The sequence below is a fragment of the Pleurodeles waltl genome, unplaced genomic scaffold (assembly GCF_031143425.1).
Source record: "Pleurodeles waltl isolate 20211129_DDA unplaced genomic scaffold, aPleWal1.hap1.20221129 scaffold_69, whole genome shotgun sequence".
Classification (NCBI taxonomy): domain Eukaryota; kingdom Metazoa; phylum Chordata; class Amphibia; order Caudata; family Salamandridae; genus Pleurodeles; species Pleurodeles waltl.
In genome coordinates, this window is record NW_027150390.1 from 1,877,376 (window position 1) to 1,894,200 (window position 16,825).

Below are 16,825 nucleotides of genomic sequence, written 5' to 3' on the forward strand. Positions count from 1 at the left end.
CCCTGAGTTCAATGACTATATTGCACCAGTATCAGAGGTATTTTTGGTTTACAGACCAACATGAAAATCAGGAAAAAAGTTCTTGCAACTGCTAAGGAACTGGAGATTGAAACCAATGCAAAAGCTGCGCAGAAAAGGAGAAAGGGAAAGCAGCAGTTCAAATCATTGAAATAAGCATATATTGGCAGCAAGGGAAAAACAGCAGGGTAGAGAAAGAAAACAGCTCCACGAAATTCACAGGAGATTGATAATAGCAGGACAAAAAAAGGGAATAATAACGTTCCAAGCAGGCTCAGAAAGAAGTGCGAGGGTCCCATCTTTCTTTAATGGTCATAACTGTGCATCATTTCCTTTGAAGTGTAGGGTTGATTCTCTGACCATCTGTCTCCCTGACTTTGAGCAGAGACCGATAGTTGAGCAGTCTCTTCCCACAAAAAGCTGGCACAAGCCTGCTGTTTTCCGCTCTGGCAGCGTGGAAACGAGAGAGTGGTCCTCACAAGAAAAAAAATCAATCCAGGCTAGCAGAGGATGGTTTCGATCCATCGACCTCTGGGTTATGGGCCCAGCACGCTTCCGCTGCGCCACTCTGCTTCCTGTTCAAAATGCTGTGGTTATGCAGATCAGGAGCCTTCAGAGGAGTGGCATGGGATCGCTGGAGCTATTCTGGCAGGGCTCTCACCTCATTTGCCTAAGAATGTCACAAGGCATGCTGGGTGCAGAAAATCTTCGCCTTCCCCTCTCACAGTCAGTCATAGGGGAAAGTCAAGGCCCTCTCAGTCACTAGCCATGTCACGCCTTTGTCAAGACAGAAGCACCCCCACCCGCTCCTTCTCTGTGATCCTGCGCTACAATGCTCAGGTTTTGGCCTTACCTGGGAGCCAGAGGTGCACCCGGTGAGGGCTTGCCCGGTATGAGCGTTTGGGAGCGTTCGGGACGTGAGTGGACTTAGGACTGGAAGTTCTGTCCATTCGAAGCAGCCAACCGTCCTGCTGCAGACAGGGGCTGTCCCCTTGGGTTTCTTTCACCTTGCTCTCGGATAAATTTGGTTGTATGCTGCAGTTGCCTGCGATGACTACAAGGTGGCGCTGCTTTCAGGTAAGAGCACAAATATGCAGAAAATGTTGGGGACTTTTGCCACATTTATCGGTGGTGGGTCTCGCACATTTTTTCCAGGGGAGAGATATTGACCTGAAACACTTTTTACTGCAGAGATGCTGCAGTTCTAAAGGCTGGTCGGGCAGAAGGGCTTAGCCGTTTCATTGCCTGCCCCCCTGCAGCCCATTTATTACCAGCAGTTGTGAGTGGTGACTGCTGTTTGTAAAATATAAAAATTTCAGGACATAGAAAGTCGCAGACGGGGCTTTTGGGATGCCTGCCTATGTCTTTGTTTATTATTTATCTAATAGCTGAGTAATCTGGTCAAGATATTTCTCTTTTTTTTAACATATTGCGTTAGAATAGCTACAGCTTGCTTAATGTATAAATATTAGCACTGCGTTGGCCGGGAATCGAACCCGGGTCAACTGCTTGGAAGGCAGCTATGCTCACCACTATACCACCAACGCTCCGTGGCATATGTTTTTTTTAAACTCTAGACATCACAACCCTGAGTTCAATGACTATATTGCACCAGTATCAGAGGTATTTTTGGTTTGCAGACCAACATGAAAATCAGGAAAAAAGTTCTTGCAACTGCTAATGAACTGGAGATTGAAACCAATGCAAAAGCTGCGCAGAAAAGGAGAAAGGGAAAGCAGCAGTTCAAATCATTGAAATAAGCATATATTGGCAGCAAGGGAAAAACAGCAGGGTAGAGAAAGAAAACAGCTCCACGAAATTTACAGGAGATTGATAATAGCAGGACCAAAAAAGGGAATAATAACGTTCCAAGCAGCCTCAGAAAGAAGTGCGAGGGTCCCATCTTTCGTTAATGGTCATAACTGTGCATCATTTCCTTTGAAGTGTAGGGTTGATTCTCTGACCATGTGTCTCCCTGACTTTGAGCAGAGACCGATAGTTGAGCAGTCTCTTCCCACAAAAAGCTGGCACAAGCCTGCTGTTTTCCGCTCTGGCAGCGTGGAAACGAGAGAGTGGTCCTCACAAGAAAAAAAATCAATCCATGCTAGCAGAGGAAGGTTTCGATCCATTGACCTCTGGGTTATGGGCCCAGCACGCTTCCGCTGCGCCACTCTGCTTCCTGCTCAAAATGCTGTGGTTATGCAGATCAGGAGCCTTCAGAGGAGTGGCATGGGATCGCTGGAGCTATTCTGGCAGGGCTCTCACCTCATTTGCCTAAGAATGTCACAAGGCATGCTGGGTGCAGAAAATCTTCGCCTTCCCCTCTCACAGTTAGTCATAGGGGAAAGTCAAGGCCCTCTCAGTCACTAGCCATGTCACGCCTTTGTCAAGACAGAAGCACCCCCACCCGCTCCTTCTCTGTGATCCTGCGCTACCATGCTCAGGTTTTGGCCTTACCTGGGAGCCAGAGGTGCACCCGGTGAGGGCTTGCCCGGTATGAGCGTTCGGGACGTGAGTGGACTTAGGACTGGAAGTTCTGTCCATTCGAAGCAGCCAACCTTCCTGCTGCAGACAGGGGCTGTTCCCTTGGGTTTCTTTCTCCTTGCTCTCGGATAAATTTGGTTGTATGCTGCAGTTGCCTGCGATGACTACAAGGTGGCGCTGCTTTCAGGTAAGAGCACAAATATGCAGAAAATGTTGGGGACTTTTGCCACATTTATCGGTGGTGGGTCTCGCACATTTTTTCCAGGGGAGAGATATTGACCTGAAACACTTTTTACTGCAGAGATGCTGCAGTTCTAAAGGCTGGTCGGGCAGAAGGGCTTAGCCGTTTCATTGCCTGCCCCCCTGCAGCCCATTTATTACCAGCAGTTGTGAGTGGTGACTGCTGTTTGTAAAATATAAAAATTTCAGGACATAGAAAGTCGCAGATGGGGCTTTTGGGATGCCTGCCTATGTCTTTGTTTATTATTTATCTAATAGCTGAGTAATCTGGTCAAGATATTTCTCTTTTTTTTAACATATTGCGTTAGAATAGCTACAGCTTGCTTAATGTATAAATATTAGCACTGCGTTGGCCGGGAATCGAACCCGGGTCAACTGCTTGGAAGGCAGCTATGCTCACCACTATACCACCAACGCTCCGTGGCATATGTTTTTTTTAAACTCTAGACATCAAAACCCTGAGTTTAATGACTATATTGCACCAGTATCAGAGGTATTTTTGGTTTACAGACCAACATGAAAATCAGGAAAAAAGTTCTTGCAACTGCTAAGGAACTGGAGATTGAAACCAATGCAAAAGCTGCGCAGAAAAGGAGAAAGGGAAAGCAGCAGTTCAAATCATTGAAATAAGCATATATTGGCAGCAAGGGAAAAACAGCAGGGTAGAGAAAGAAAACAGCTCCACGAAATTCACAGGAGATTGATAATAGCAGGACAAAAAAAGGGAATAATAACGTTCCAAGCAGCCTCAGAAAGAAGTGCGAGGGTCCCATCTTTCGTTAATGGTCATAACTGTGCATCATTTCCTTTGAAGTGTAGGGTTGATTCTCTGACCATCTGTCTCCCTGACTTTGAGCAGAGACCGATAGTTGAGCAGTCTCTTCCCACAAAAAGCTGGCACAAGCCTGCTGTTTTCCGCTCTGGCAGCGTGGAAACGAGAGAGTGGTCCTCACAAGAAAAAAAATCAATCCATGCTAGCAGAGGATGGTTTCGATCCATCGACCTCTGGGTTATGGGCCCAGCACACTTCCGCTGCGCCACTCTGCTTCCTGCTCAAAATGCTGTGGTTATGCAGATCAGGAGCCTTCAGAGGAGTGGCATGGGATTGCTGGAGCTATTCTGGCAGGGCTCTCACCTCATTTGCCTAAGAATGTCACAAGGCATGCTGGGTGCAGAAAATCTTCGCCTTCCCCTCTCACAGTCAGTCATAGGGGAAAGTCAAGGCCCTCTCAGTCACTAGCCATGTCACGCCTTTGTCAAGACAGAAGCACCCCCACCCGCTCCTTCTCTGTGATCCAGCGCTACAATGCTCAGGTTTTGGCCTTACCTGGGAGCCAGAGGTGCACCCGGTGAGGGCTTGCGCGGTATGAGCGTTTGGGAGCGTTCGGGACGTGAGTGGACTTAGGACTGGAAGTTCTGTCCATTCGAAGCAGCCATCCTTCCTGCTGCAGACAGGGGCTGTCCCCTTGGGTTTCTTTCACCTTGCTCTCGGATAAATTTGGTTGTATGCTGCAGTTGCCTGCGATGACTACAAGGTGGCGCTGCTTTCAGGTAAGAGCACAAATATGCAGAAAATGTTGGTTACTTTTGCCACATTTATCGGTGGTGTGTCTCGCACATTTTTTCCAGGGGAGAGATATTGACCTGAAACACTTTTTACTGCAGAGATGCTGCAGTTCTAAAGGCTGGTCGGGCAGAAGGGCTTAGCCGTTTCATTGCCTGCCCCCCTGCAGCCCATTTATTACCAGCAGTTGTGAGTGGTGACTGCTGTTTGTAAAATATAAAAATTTCAGGACATAGAAAGTCGCAGACGAGGCTTTTGGGATGCCTGCCTATGTCTTTGTTTATTTTTTATCTAATAGCTGAGTAATCTGGTCAAGATATTTCTCTTTTTTTTAACATATTGCGTTAGAATAGCTTCAGCTTGCTTAATGTATAAATATTAGCTCTGCGTTGGCCGGGAATCGAACCCGGGTCAACTGCTTGGAAGGCAGCTATGCTCACCACTATACCACCAACGCTCCTTGGCATATGTTTTTTTTAAACTCTAGACATCACAACCCTGAGTTCAATGACTATATTGCACCAGTATCAGAGGTATTTTTGGTTTACAGACCAACATGAAAATCAGGAAAAAAGTTCTTGCAACTGCTAAGGAACTGGAGATTGAAACCAATGCAAAAGCTGCGCAGAAAAGGAGAAAGGGAAAGCAGCAGTTCAAATCATTGAAATAAGCATATATTGACAGCAAGGGAAAAACAGCAGGGTAGAGAAAGAAAAGAGCTCCACGAAATTCACAGGAGATTGATAATAGCAGGACAAAAAAAGGGAATAATAACGTTCCAAGCAGGCTCAGAAAGAAGTGCGAGGGTCCCATCTTTCTTTAATGGTCATAACTGTGCATCATTTCCTTTGAAGTGTAGGGTTGATTCTCTGACCATCTGTCTCCCTGACTTTGAGCAGAGACCGATAGTTGAGCAGTCTCTTCCCACAAAAAGCTGGCACAAGCCTGCTGTTTTCCGCTCTGGCAGCATGGAAACGAGAGAGTGGTCCTCACAAGAAAAAAAATCAATCCATGCTAGCAGAGGATGGTTTCGATCCATCGACCTCTGGGTTATGGGCCCAGCACGCTTCCGCTGCGCCACTCTGCTTCCTGTTCAAAATGCTGTGGTTATGCAGATCAGGAGCCTTCAGAGGAGTGGCATGGGATCGCTGGAGCTATTCTGGCAGGGCTCTCACCTCATTTGCCTAAGAATGTCACAAGGCATGCTGGGTGCAGAAAATCTTCGCCTTCCCCTCTCACAGTCAGTCATATGGGAAAGTCAAGGCCCTCTCAGTCACTAGCCATGTCACGCCTTTGTCAAGACAGAAGCACCCCCACCCGCTCCTTCTCTGTGATCCTGCGCTACAATGCTCAGGTTTTGGCCTTACCTGGGAGCCAGAGGTGCACCCGGTGAGGGCTTGCCCGGTATGAGCGTTCGGGACGTGAGTGGACTTAGGACTGGAAGTTCTGTCCATTCGAAGCAGCCAACCTTCCTGCTGCAGACAGGGGCTGTCCCCTTGGGTTTCTTTCACCTTGCTCTCGGATAAATTTGGTTGTATGCTGCAGTTGCCTGCGATGACTACAAGGTGGCGCTGCTTTCAGGTAAGAGCACAAATATGCAGAAAATGTTGGGGACTTTTGCCACATTTATCGGTGGTGGGTCTCGCACATTTTTTCCAGGGGAGAGATATTGACCTGAAACACTTTTTACTGCAGAGATGCTGCAGTTCTAAAGGCTGGTCGGGCAGAAGGGCTTAGCCGTTTCATTGCCTGCCCCCCTGCAGCCCATTTATTACCAGCAGTTGTGAGTGGTGACTGCTGTTTGTAAAATATAAAAATTTCAGGACATAGAAAGTCGCAGACGGGGCTTTTGGGATACCTGCCTATGTCTTTGTTTATTATTTATCTAATAGCTGAGTAATCTGGTCAAGATATTTCTCTTTTTTTTAACATATTGCGTTAGAATAGCTACAGCTTGCTTAATGTATAAATATTAGCACTGCGTTGGCCAGGAATCGAACCCGGGTCAACTGCTTGGAAGGCAGCTATGCTCACCACTATACCACCAACGCTCCGTGGCATATGTTTTTTTTAAACTCTAGACATCACAACCCTGAGTTCAATGACTATATTGCACCAGTATCAGAGGTATTTTTGGTTTGCAGACCAACATGAAAATCAGGAAAAAAGTTCTTGCAACTGCTAAGGAACTGGAGATTGAAACCAATGCAAAAGCTGCGCAGAAAAGGAGAAAGGGAAAGCAGCAGTTCAAATCATTGAAATAAGCATATATTGGCAGCAAGGGAAAAACAGCAGGGTAGAGAAAGAAAACAGCTCCACGAAATTTACAGGAGATTGATAATAGCAGGACAAAAAAAGGGAATAATAACGTTCCAAGCAGCCTCAGAAAGAAGTGCGAGGGTCCCATCTTTCGTTAATGGTCATAACTGTGCATCATTTCCTTTGAAGTGTAGGGTTGATTCTCTGACCATCTGTCTCCCTGACTTTGAGCAGAGACCGATAGTTGAGCAGTCTCTTCCCACAAAAAGCTGGCACAAGCCTGCTGTTTTCCGCTCTGGCAGCGTGGAAACGAGAGAGTGGTCCTCACAAGAAAAAAAAACAATCCATGCTAGCAGAGGAAGGTTTCGATCCATTGACCTCTGGGTTATGGGCCCAGCACGCTTCCGCTCCGCCACTCTGCTTCCTGCTCAAAATGCTGTGGTTATGCAGATCAGGAGCCTTCAGAGGAGTGGCATGGGATCGCTGGAGCTATTCTGGCAGGGCTCTCACCTCATTTGCCTAAGAATGTCACAAGGCATGCTGGGTGCAGAAAATCTTCGCCTTCCCCTCTCACAGTCAGTCATAGGGGAAAGTCAAGGCCCTCTCAGTCACTAGCCATGTCACGCCTTTGTCAAGACAGAAGCACCCCCACCCGCTCCTTCTCTGTGATCCTGCGCTACCATGCGCAGGTTTTGGCCTTACCTGAGAGCCAGAGGTGCACCCGGTGAGGGCTTGCCCGGTATGAGCGTTCGGGACGTGAGTGGACTTAGGACTGGAAGTTCTGTCCATTTGAAGCAGCCAACCTTCCTGCTGCAGACAGGGGCTGTTCCCTTGGGTTTCTTTCACCTTGCTCTCGGATAAATTTGGTTGTATGCTGCAGTTGCCTGCGATGACTACAAGGTGGCGCTGCTTTCAGGTAAGAGCACAAATATGCAGAAAATGTTGGGGACTATTGCCACATTTATCGGTGGTGGGTCTCGCACATTTTTTCCAGGGGAGAGATATTGACCTGAAACACTTTTTACTGCAGAGATGCTGCAGTTCTAAAGGCTGGTCGGGCAGAAGGGCTTAGCCATTTCATTGCCTGCCCCCCTGCAGCCCATTTATTACCAGCAGTTGTGAGTGGTGACTGCTGTTTGTAAAATATAAAAATTTCAGGACATAGAAAGTCGCAGACGGGGCTTTTGGAATGCCTGCCTATGTCTTTGTTTATTATTTATCTAATAGCTGAGTAATCTGGTCAAGATATTTCTCTTTTTTTTAACATATTGCGTTAGAATAGCTACAGCTTGCTTAATGTATAAATATTAGCACTGCGTTGGCCGGGAATCGAACCCGGGTCAACTGCTTGGAAGGCAGCTATGCTCACCACTATACCACCAACGCTCCGTGGCATATGTTTTTTTTAAACTCTAGACATCACAACCCTGAGTTCAATGACTATATTGCACCAGTATCAGAGGTATTTTTGGTTTACAGACCAACATGAAAATCAGGAAAAAAGTTCTTGCAACTGCTAAGGAACTGGAGATTGAAACCAATGCAAAAGCTGCGCAGAAAAGGAGAAAGGGAAAGCAGCAGTTCAAATCATTGAAATAAGCATATATTGGCAGCAAGGGAAAAACAGCAGGGTAGAGAAAGAAAACAGCTCCACGAAATTCACAGGAGATTGATAATAGCAGGACAAAAAAAGGGAATAATAACGTTCCAAGCAGGCTCAGAAAGAAGTGCGAGGGTCCCATCTTTCTTTAATGGTCATAACTGTGCATCATTTCCTTTGAAGTGTAGGGTTGATTCTCTGACCATCTGTCTCCCTGACTTTGAGCAGAGACCGATAGTTGAGCAGTCTATTCCCACAAAAAGCTGGCACAAGCCTGCTGTTTTCCGCTCTGGCAGCGTGGAAACGAGAGAGTGGTCCTCACAAGAAAAAAATTCAATCCATGCTAGCAGAGGATGGTTTCGATCCATCGACCTCTGGGTTATGGGCCCAGCACGCTTCCGCTGCGCCACTCTGCTTCCTGTTCAAAATGCTGTGGTTATGCAGATCAGGAGCCTTCAGAGGAGTGGCATGGGATCGCTGGAGCTATTCTGGCAGGGCTCTCACCTCATTTGCCTAAGAATGTCACAAGGCATGCTGGGTGCAGAAAATCTTCGCCTTCCCCTCTCACAGTCAGTCATAGGGGAAAGTCAAGGCCCTCTCAGTCACTAGTCATGTCACGCCTTTGTCAAGACAGAAGCACCCCCACCCGCTCCTTCTCTGTGATCCTGCGCTACCATGCTCAGGTTTTGGCCTTACCTGGGAGCCAGAGGTGCACCCGGTGAGGGCTTGCCCGGTATGAGCGTTTGGGAGCATTCGGGACGTGAGTGGACTTAGGACTGGAAGTTCTGTCCATTCGAAGCAGCCAACCTTCCTGCTGAGGACAGGGGCTGTTCCCTTGGGTTTCTTTCTCCTTGCTCTCGGATAAATTTGGTTGTATGCTGCAGTTGCCTGCGATGACTACAAGGTGGCGCTGCTTTCAGGTAAGAGCACAAATATGCAGAAAATGTTGGGGACTTTTGCCACATTTATCGGTGGTGGGTCTCGCACATTTTTTCCAGGGGAGAGATATTGACCTGAAACACTTTTTACTGCAGAGATGCTGCAGTTCTAAAGGCTGGTCGGGCAGAAGGGCTTAGCCGTTTCATTGCCTGCCCCCCTGCAGCCCATTTATTACCAGCAGTTGTGAGTGGTGACTGCTGTTTGTAAAATATAAAAATTTCAGGACATAGAAAGTCGCAGACAGGGCTTTTGGGATGCCTGCCTATGTCTTTGTTTATTATTTATCTAATAGCTGAGTAATCTGGTCAAGATATTTCTCTTTTTTTTAACATATTGCGTTAGAATAGCTACAGCTTGCTTAATGTATAAATATTAGCACTGCGTTGGCCGGGAATCGAACCCAGGTCAACTGCTTGGAAGGCAGCTATGCTCACCACTATACCACCAACGCTCCGTGGCATATGTTTTTTTTAAACTCTAGACATCAAAACCCTGAGTTCAATGACTATATTGCACCAGTATCAGAGGTATTTTTGGTTTACAGACCAACATGAAAATCAGGAAAAAAGTTTTTGCAACTGCTAAGGAACTGGAGATTGAAACCAATGCAAAAGCTGCGCAGAAAAGGAGAAAGGGAAAGCAGCAGTTCAAATCATTGAAATAAGCATATATTGGCAGCAAGGGAAAAACAGCAGGGTAGAGAAAGAAAACAGCTCCACGAAATTCACAGGAGATTGATAATAGCAGGACAAAAAAAGGGAATAATAACGTTCCAAGCAGCCTCAGAAAGAAGTGCGAGGGTCCCATCTTTCGTTAATGGTCATAACTGTGCATCATTTCCTTTGAAGTGTAGGGTTGATTCTCTGACCATCTGTCTCCCTGACTTTGAGCAGAGCCCGATAGTTGAGCAGTCTCTTCCCACAAAAAGCTGGCACAAGCCTGCTGTTTTCCGCTCTGGCAGCGTGGAAACGAGAGAGTGGTCCTCACAAGAAAAAAAATCAATCCATGCTAGCAGAGAATGGTTTCGATCCATCGACCTCTGGGTTATGGGCCCAGCACGCTTCCGCTGCGCCACTCTGCTTCCTGCTCAAAATGCTGTGGTTATGCAGATCAGGAGCCTTCAGAGGAGTGGCATGGGATTGCTGGAGCTATTCTGGCAGGGCTCTCACCTCATTTGCCTAAGAATGTCACAAGGCATGCTGGGTGCAGAAAATCTTCGCCTTCCCCTCTCACAGTCAGTCATAGGGGAAAGTCAAGGCCCTCTCAGTCACTAGCCATGTCACGCCTTTGTCAAGACAGAAGCACCCCCACCCGCTCCTTCTCTGTGATCCTGCGCTACAATGCTCAGGTTTTGGCCTTACCTGGGAGCCAGAGGTGCACCCTTTGAGGGCTTGCCCGGTATGAGCGTTTGGGAGCGTTCGGGACGTGAGTGGACTTAGGACTGGAAGTTCTGTCCATTCGAAGCAGCCAACCTTCCTGCTGCAGACAGGGGCTGTCCCCTTGGGTTTCTTTCACCTTGCTCTCGGATAAATTTGGTTGTATGCTGCAGTTGCCTGCGATGACTACAAGGTGGCGCTGCTTTCAGGTAAGAGCACAAATATGCAGAAAATGTTGGGGACTTTTGCCACATTTATCGGTGGTGGGTCTCGCACATTTTTTCCAGGGGAGAGATATTGACCTGAAACACTTTTTACTGCAGAGATGCTGCAGTTCTAAAGGCTGGTCGGGCAGAAGGGCTTAGCCGTTTCATTGCCTGCCCCCCGCAGCCCATTTATTACCAGCAGTTGTGAATGGTGACTGCTGTTTGTAAAATATAAAAATTTCAGGACATAGAAAGTCCCAGACAGGGCTTTTGGGATGCCTGCCTATGTCTTTGTTTATTATTTATCTAATAGCTGAGTAATCTGGTCAAGATATTTCTCTTATTTTTAACATATTGCGTTAGAATAGCTACAGCTTGCTTAATGTATAAACATTAGCACTGCGTTGGCCGGGAATCGAACCCGGGTCAACTGCTTGGAAGGCAGCTATGCTCACCACTATACCACCAACGCTCCATGGCATATGTTTTTTTTAAACTCTAGACATCACAACCCTGAGTTCAATGACTATATTGCACCAGTATCAGAGGTATTTTTGGTTTACAGACCAACATGAAAATCAGGAAAAAAGTTCTTGCAACTGCTAAGGAACTGGAGATTGAAACCAATGCAAAAGCTGCGCAGAAAAGGAGAAAGGGAAAGCACTAGTTCAAATCATTGAAATAAGCATATATTGGCAGCAAGGGAAAAACAGCAGGGTAGAGAAAGAAAACAGCTCCACGAAATTCACAGGAGATTGATAATAGCAGGACAAAAAAAGGGAATAATAACGTTCCAAGCAGGCTCAGAAAGAAGTGCGAGGGTCCCATCTTTCGTTAATGGTCATAACTGTGCATCATTTCCTTTGAAGTGTAGGGTTGATTCTCTGACCATGTGTCTCCCTGACTTTGAGCAGAGACCGATAGTTGAGCAGTCTCTTCCCACAAAAAGCTGGCACAAGCCTGCTGTTTTCCGCTCTGGCAGCGTGGAAACGAGAGAGTGGTCCTCACAAGAAAAAAAATCAATCCATGCTAGCAGAGGATGGTTTCGATCCATCGACCTCTGGGTTATGGGCCCAGCACGCTTCCGCTGCGCCACTCTGCTTCCTGCTCAAAATGCTGTGGTTATGCAGATCAGGAGCCTTCAGAGGAGTGGCATGGGATTGCTGGAGCTATTCTGGCAGGGCTCTCACCTCATTTGCTTAAGAATGTAACAAGGCATGCTGGGTGCAGAAAATCTTCGCCTTCCCCTCTCACAGTCAGTCATAGGGGAAAGTCAAGGCCCTCTCAGTCACTAGCCATGTCACGCCTTTGTCAAGACAGAAGCACCCCCACCCGCTCCTTCTCTGTGATCCTGCGCTACAATGCTCAGGTTTTGGCCTTACCTGGGAGCCAGAGGTGCACCCGGTGAGGGCTTGCCCGGTATGAGCGTTTGGGAGCGTGAGTGGACTTAGGACTGGAAGTTCTGTCCATTCGAAGCAGCCAACCTTCCTGCTGCAGACAGAGGCTGTCCCCTTGGGTTTCTTTCACCTTGCTCTCGGATAAATTTGGTTGTATGCTGCAGTTGCCTGCGATGACTACAAGGTGGCGCTGCTTTCAGGTAAGAGCACAAATATGCAGAAAATGTTGGGGACTTTTGCCACATTTATCGGTGGTGGGTCTCGCACATTTTTTCCAGGGGAGAGATATTGACCTGAAACACTTTTTACTGCAGAGATGCTGCAGTTCTAAAGGCTGGTCGGGCAGAAGGGCTTAGCCGTTTCATTGCCTGCCCCCCTGCAGCCCATTTATTACCAGCAGTTGTGAGTGGTGACTGCTGTTTGTAAAATATAAAAATTTCAGGACATAGAAAGTCGCAGACGGGGCTTTTGGGATGCCTGCCTATGTCTTTGTTTATTATTTATCTAATAGCTGAGTAATCTGGTCAAGATATTTCTCTTTTTTTTAACATATTGCGTTAGAATAGCTACAGCTTGCTTAATGTATAAATATTAGCACTGCGTTGGCCGGGAATCAAACCCGGGTCAACTGCTTGGAAGGCAGCTATGCTCACCACTATACCACCAACACTCCGTGGCATATGTTTTTTTAAAACTCTAGACATCACAACCCTGAGTTCAATGACTATATTGCACCAGTATCAGAGGTATTTTTGGTTTACAGACCAACATGAAAATCAGGAAAAAAGTTCTTGCAACTGCTAAGGAACTGGAGATTGAAACCAATGCAAAAGCTGCGCAGAAAAGGAGAAAGGGAAAGCAGCAGTTCAAATCATTGAAATAAGCATATATTGGCAGCAAGGGAAAAACAGCAGGGTAGAGAAAGAAAACAGCTCCACGAAATTCACAGGAGATTGATAATAGCAGGACAAAAAAAGGGAATAATAACGTTCCAAGCAGCCTCAGAAAGAAGTGCGAGGGTCCCATCTTTCGTTAATGGTCATAACTGTGCATCATTTCCTTTGAAGTGTAGGGTTGATTCTCTGACCATCTGTCTCCCTGACTTTGAGCAGAGACCGATAGTTGAGCAGTCTCTTCCCACAAAAAGCTGGCACAAGCCTGCTGTTTTCCGCTCTGGCAGCGTGGAAACGAGAGAGTGGTCCTCACAAGAAAAAAAATCAATCCATGCTAGCAGAGGATGGTTTCGATCCATCGACCTCTGGGTTATGGGCCCAGCACGCTTCCGCTGCGCCACTCTGCTTCCTGCTCAAAATGCTGTGGTTATGCAGATCAGGAGCCTTCAGAGGAGTGGCATGGGATTGCTGGAGCTATTCTGGCAGGGCTCTCACCTCATTTGCCTAAGAATGTCACAAGGCATGCTGGGTGCAGAAAATCTTCGCCTTCCCCTCTCACAGTCAGTCATAGGGGAAAGTCAAGGCCCTCTCAGTCACTAGCCATGTCACGCCTTTGTCAAGACAGAAGCACCCCCACCCGCTCCTTCTCTGTGATCCAGCGCTACAATGCTCAGGTTTTGGCCTTACCTGGGAGCCAGAGGTGCACCCGGTGAGGGCTTGCGCGGTATGAGCGTTTGGGAGCGTTCGGGACGTGAGTGGACTTAGGACTGGAAGTTCTGTCCATTCGAAGCAGCCAACCTTCCTGCTGCAGACAGGGGCTGTCCCCTTGGGTTTCTTTCACCTTGCTCTCGGATAAATTTGGTTGTATGCTGCAGTTGCCTGCGATGACTACAAGGTGGCGCTGCTTTCAGGTAAGAGCACAAATATGGAGAAAATGTTGGTTACTTTTGCCACATTTATCGGTGGTGTGTCTCGCACATTTTTTCCAGGGGAGAGATATTGACCTGAAACACTTTTTACTGCAGAGATGCTGCAGTTCTAAAGGCTGGTCGGGCAGAAGGGCTTAGCCGTTTCATTGCCTGCCCCCCTGCAGCCCATTTATTACCAGCAGTTGTGAGTGGTGACTGCTGTTTGTAAAATATAAAAATTTCAGGACATAGAAAGTCGCAGACGAGGCTTTTGGGATGCCTGCCTATGTCTTTGTTTATTTTTTATCTAATAGCTGAGTAATCTGGTCAAGATATTTCTCTTTTTTTTAACATATTGCGTTAGAATAGCTTCAGCTTGCTTAATGTATAAATATTAGCTCTGCGTTGGCCGGGAATCGAACCCGGGTCAACTGCTTGGAAGGCAGCTATGCTCACCACTATACCACCAACGCTCCTTGGCATATGTTTTTTTTAAACTCTAGACATCACAACCCTGAGTTCAATGACTATATTGCACCAGTATCAGAGGTATTTTTGGTTTACAGACCAACATGAAAATCAGGAAAAAAGTTCTTGCAACTGCTAAGGAACTGGAGATTGAAACCAATGCAAAAGCTGCGCAGAAAAGGAGAAAGGGAAAGCAGCAGTTCAAATCATTGAAATAAGCATATATTGGCAGCAAGGGAAAAACAGCAGGGTAGAGAAAGAAAAGAGCTCCACGAAATTCACAGGAGATTGATAATAGCAGGACAAAAAAACGGAATAATAACGTTCCAAGCAGGCTCAGAAAGAAGTGCGAGGGTCCCATCTTTCTTTAATGGTCATAACTGTGCATCATTTCCTTTGAAGTGTAGGGTTGATTCTCTGACCATCTGTCTCCCTGACTTTGAGCAGAGACCGATAGTTGAGCAGTCTCTTCCCACAAAAAGCTGGCACAAGCCTGCTGTTTTCCGCTCTGGCAGCATGGAAACGAGAGAGTGGTCCTCACAAGAAAAAAAATCAATCCATGCTAGCAGAGGATGGTTTCGATCCATCGACCTCTGGGTTATGGGCCCAGCACGCTTCCGCTGCGCCACTCTGCTTCCTGTTCAAAATGCTGTGGTTATGCAGATCAGGAGCCTTCAGAGGAGTGGCATGGGATCGCTGGAGCTATTCTGGCAGGGCTCTCACCTCATTTGCCTAAGAATGTCACAAGGCATGCTGGGTGCAGAAAATCTTCGCCTTCCCCTCTCACAGTCAGTCATATGGGAAAGTCAAGGCCCTCTCAGTCACTAGCCATGTCACGCCTTTGTCAAGACAGAAGCACCCCCACCCGCTCCTTCTCTGTGATCCTGCGCTACAATGCTCAGGTTTTGGCCTTACCTGGGAGCCAGAGGTGCACCCGGTGAGGGCTTGCCCGGTATGAGCGTTCGGGACGTGAGTGGACTTAGGACTGGAAGTTCTGTCCATTCGAAGCAGCCAACCTTCCTGCTGCAGACAGGGGCTGTCCCCTTGGGTTTCTTTCACCTTGCTCTCGGATAAATTTGGTTGTATGCTGCAGTTGCCTGCGATGACTACAAGGTGGCGCTGCTTTCAGGTAAGAGCACAAATATGCAGAAAATGTTGGGGACTTTTGCCACATTTATCGGTGGTGGGTCTCGCACATTTTTTCCAGGGGAGAGATATTGACCTGAAACACTTTTTACTGCAGAGATGCTGCAGTTCTAAAGGCTGGTCGGGCAGAAGGGCTTAGCCGTTTCATTGCCTGCCCCCCTGCAGCCCATTTATTACCAGCAGTTGTGAGTGGTGACTGCTGTTTGTAAAATATAAAAATTTCAGGACATAGAAAGTCGCAGACGGGGCTTTTGGGATGCCTGCCTATGTCTTTGTTTATTATTTATCTAATAGCTGAGTAATCTGGTCAAGATATTTCTCTTTTTTTTAACATATTGCGTTAGAATAGCTACAGCTTGCTTAATGTATAAATATTAGCACTGCGTTGGCCAGGAATCGAACCCGGGTCAACTGCTTGGAAGGCAGCTATGCTCACCACTATACCACCAACGCTCCGTGGCATATGTTTTTTTTAAACTCTAGACATCACAACCCTGAGTTCAATGACTATATTGCACCAGTATCAGAGGTATTTTTGGTTTGCAGACCAACATGAAAATCAGGAAAAAAGTTCTTGCAACTGCTAAGGAACTGGAGATTGAAACCAATGCAAAAGCTGCGCAGAAAAGGAGAAAGGGAAAGCAGCAGTTCAAATCATTGAAATAAGCATATATTGGCAGCAAGGGAAAAACAGCAGGGTAGAGAAAGAAAACAGCTCCACGAAATTTACAGGAGATTGATAATAGCAGGACAAAAAAAGGGAATAATAACGTTCCAAGCAGCCTCAGAAAGAAGTGCGAGGGTCCCATCTTTCGTTAATGGTCATAACTGTGCATCATTTCCTTTGAAGTGTAGGGTTGATTCTCTGACCATCTGTCTCCCTGACTTTGAGCAGAGACCGATAGTTGAGCAGTCTCTTCCCACAAAAAGCTGGCACAAGCCTGCTGTTTTCCGCTCTGGCAGCGTGGAAACGAGAGAGTGGTCCTCACAAGAAAAAAAAACAATCCATGCTAGCAGAGGAAGGTTTCGATCCATTGACCTCTGGGTTATGGGCCCAGCACGCTTCCGCTCCGCCACTCTGCTTCCTGCTCAAAATGCTGTGGTTATGCAGATCAGGAGCCTTCAGAGGAGTGGCATGGGATCGCTGGAGCTATTCTGGCAGGGCTCTCACCTCATTTGCCTAAGAATGTCACAAGGCATGCTGGGTGCAGAAAATCTTCGCCTTCCCCTCTCACAGTCAGTCATAGGGGAAAGTCAAGGCCCTCTCAGTCACTAGCCATGTCACGCCTTTGTCAAGACAGAAGCACCCCCACCCGCTCCTTCTCTG

General features: G+C 47.1%; 7 non-coding genes across 7 annotated transcripts; all 7 read right to left on the reverse strand.

Annotated features, from left to right (window-relative positions):
* Window positions 1-1,493: 1,493 nt before the first annotated feature.
* On the reverse strand, window positions 1,494-1,565 carry TRNAG-UCC (transfer RNA glycine (anticodon UCC)). Its single transcript has one exon. It is a non-coding gene; the product is annotated as a tRNA-Gly (tRNA).
* Window positions 1,566-3,087: 1,522 nt separating this feature from the next.
* On the reverse strand, window positions 3,088-3,159 carry TRNAG-UCC (transfer RNA glycine (anticodon UCC)). The gene has a single exon. It is a non-coding gene; the product is annotated as a tRNA-Gly (tRNA).
* A 1,532-nt stretch (window positions 3,160-4,691) lies between these two features.
* Window positions 4,692-4,763, reverse strand: TRNAG-UCC (transfer RNA glycine (anticodon UCC)). Its single transcript has one exon. It is a non-coding gene; the product is annotated as a tRNA-Gly (tRNA).
* A 3,116-nt stretch (window positions 4,764-7,879) lies between these two features.
* On the reverse strand, window positions 7,880-7,951 carry TRNAG-UCC (transfer RNA glycine (anticodon UCC)). The gene has a single exon. It is a non-coding gene; the product is annotated as a tRNA-Gly (tRNA).
* Window positions 7,952-9,483: 1,532 nt separating this feature from the next.
* On the reverse strand, window positions 9,484-9,555 carry TRNAG-UCC (transfer RNA glycine (anticodon UCC)). Its single transcript has one exon. It is a non-coding gene; the product is annotated as a tRNA-Gly (tRNA).
* A 1,531-nt stretch (window positions 9,556-11,086) lies between these two features.
* Window positions 11,087-11,158, reverse strand: TRNAG-UCC (transfer RNA glycine (anticodon UCC)). The gene has a single exon. It is a non-coding gene; the product is annotated as a tRNA-Gly (tRNA).
* A 3,127-nt stretch (window positions 11,159-14,285) lies between these two features.
* Window positions 14,286-14,357, reverse strand: TRNAG-UCC (transfer RNA glycine (anticodon UCC)). Its single transcript has one exon. It is a non-coding gene; the product is annotated as a tRNA-Gly (tRNA).
* Window positions 14,358-16,825: the final 2,468 nt, after the last annotated feature.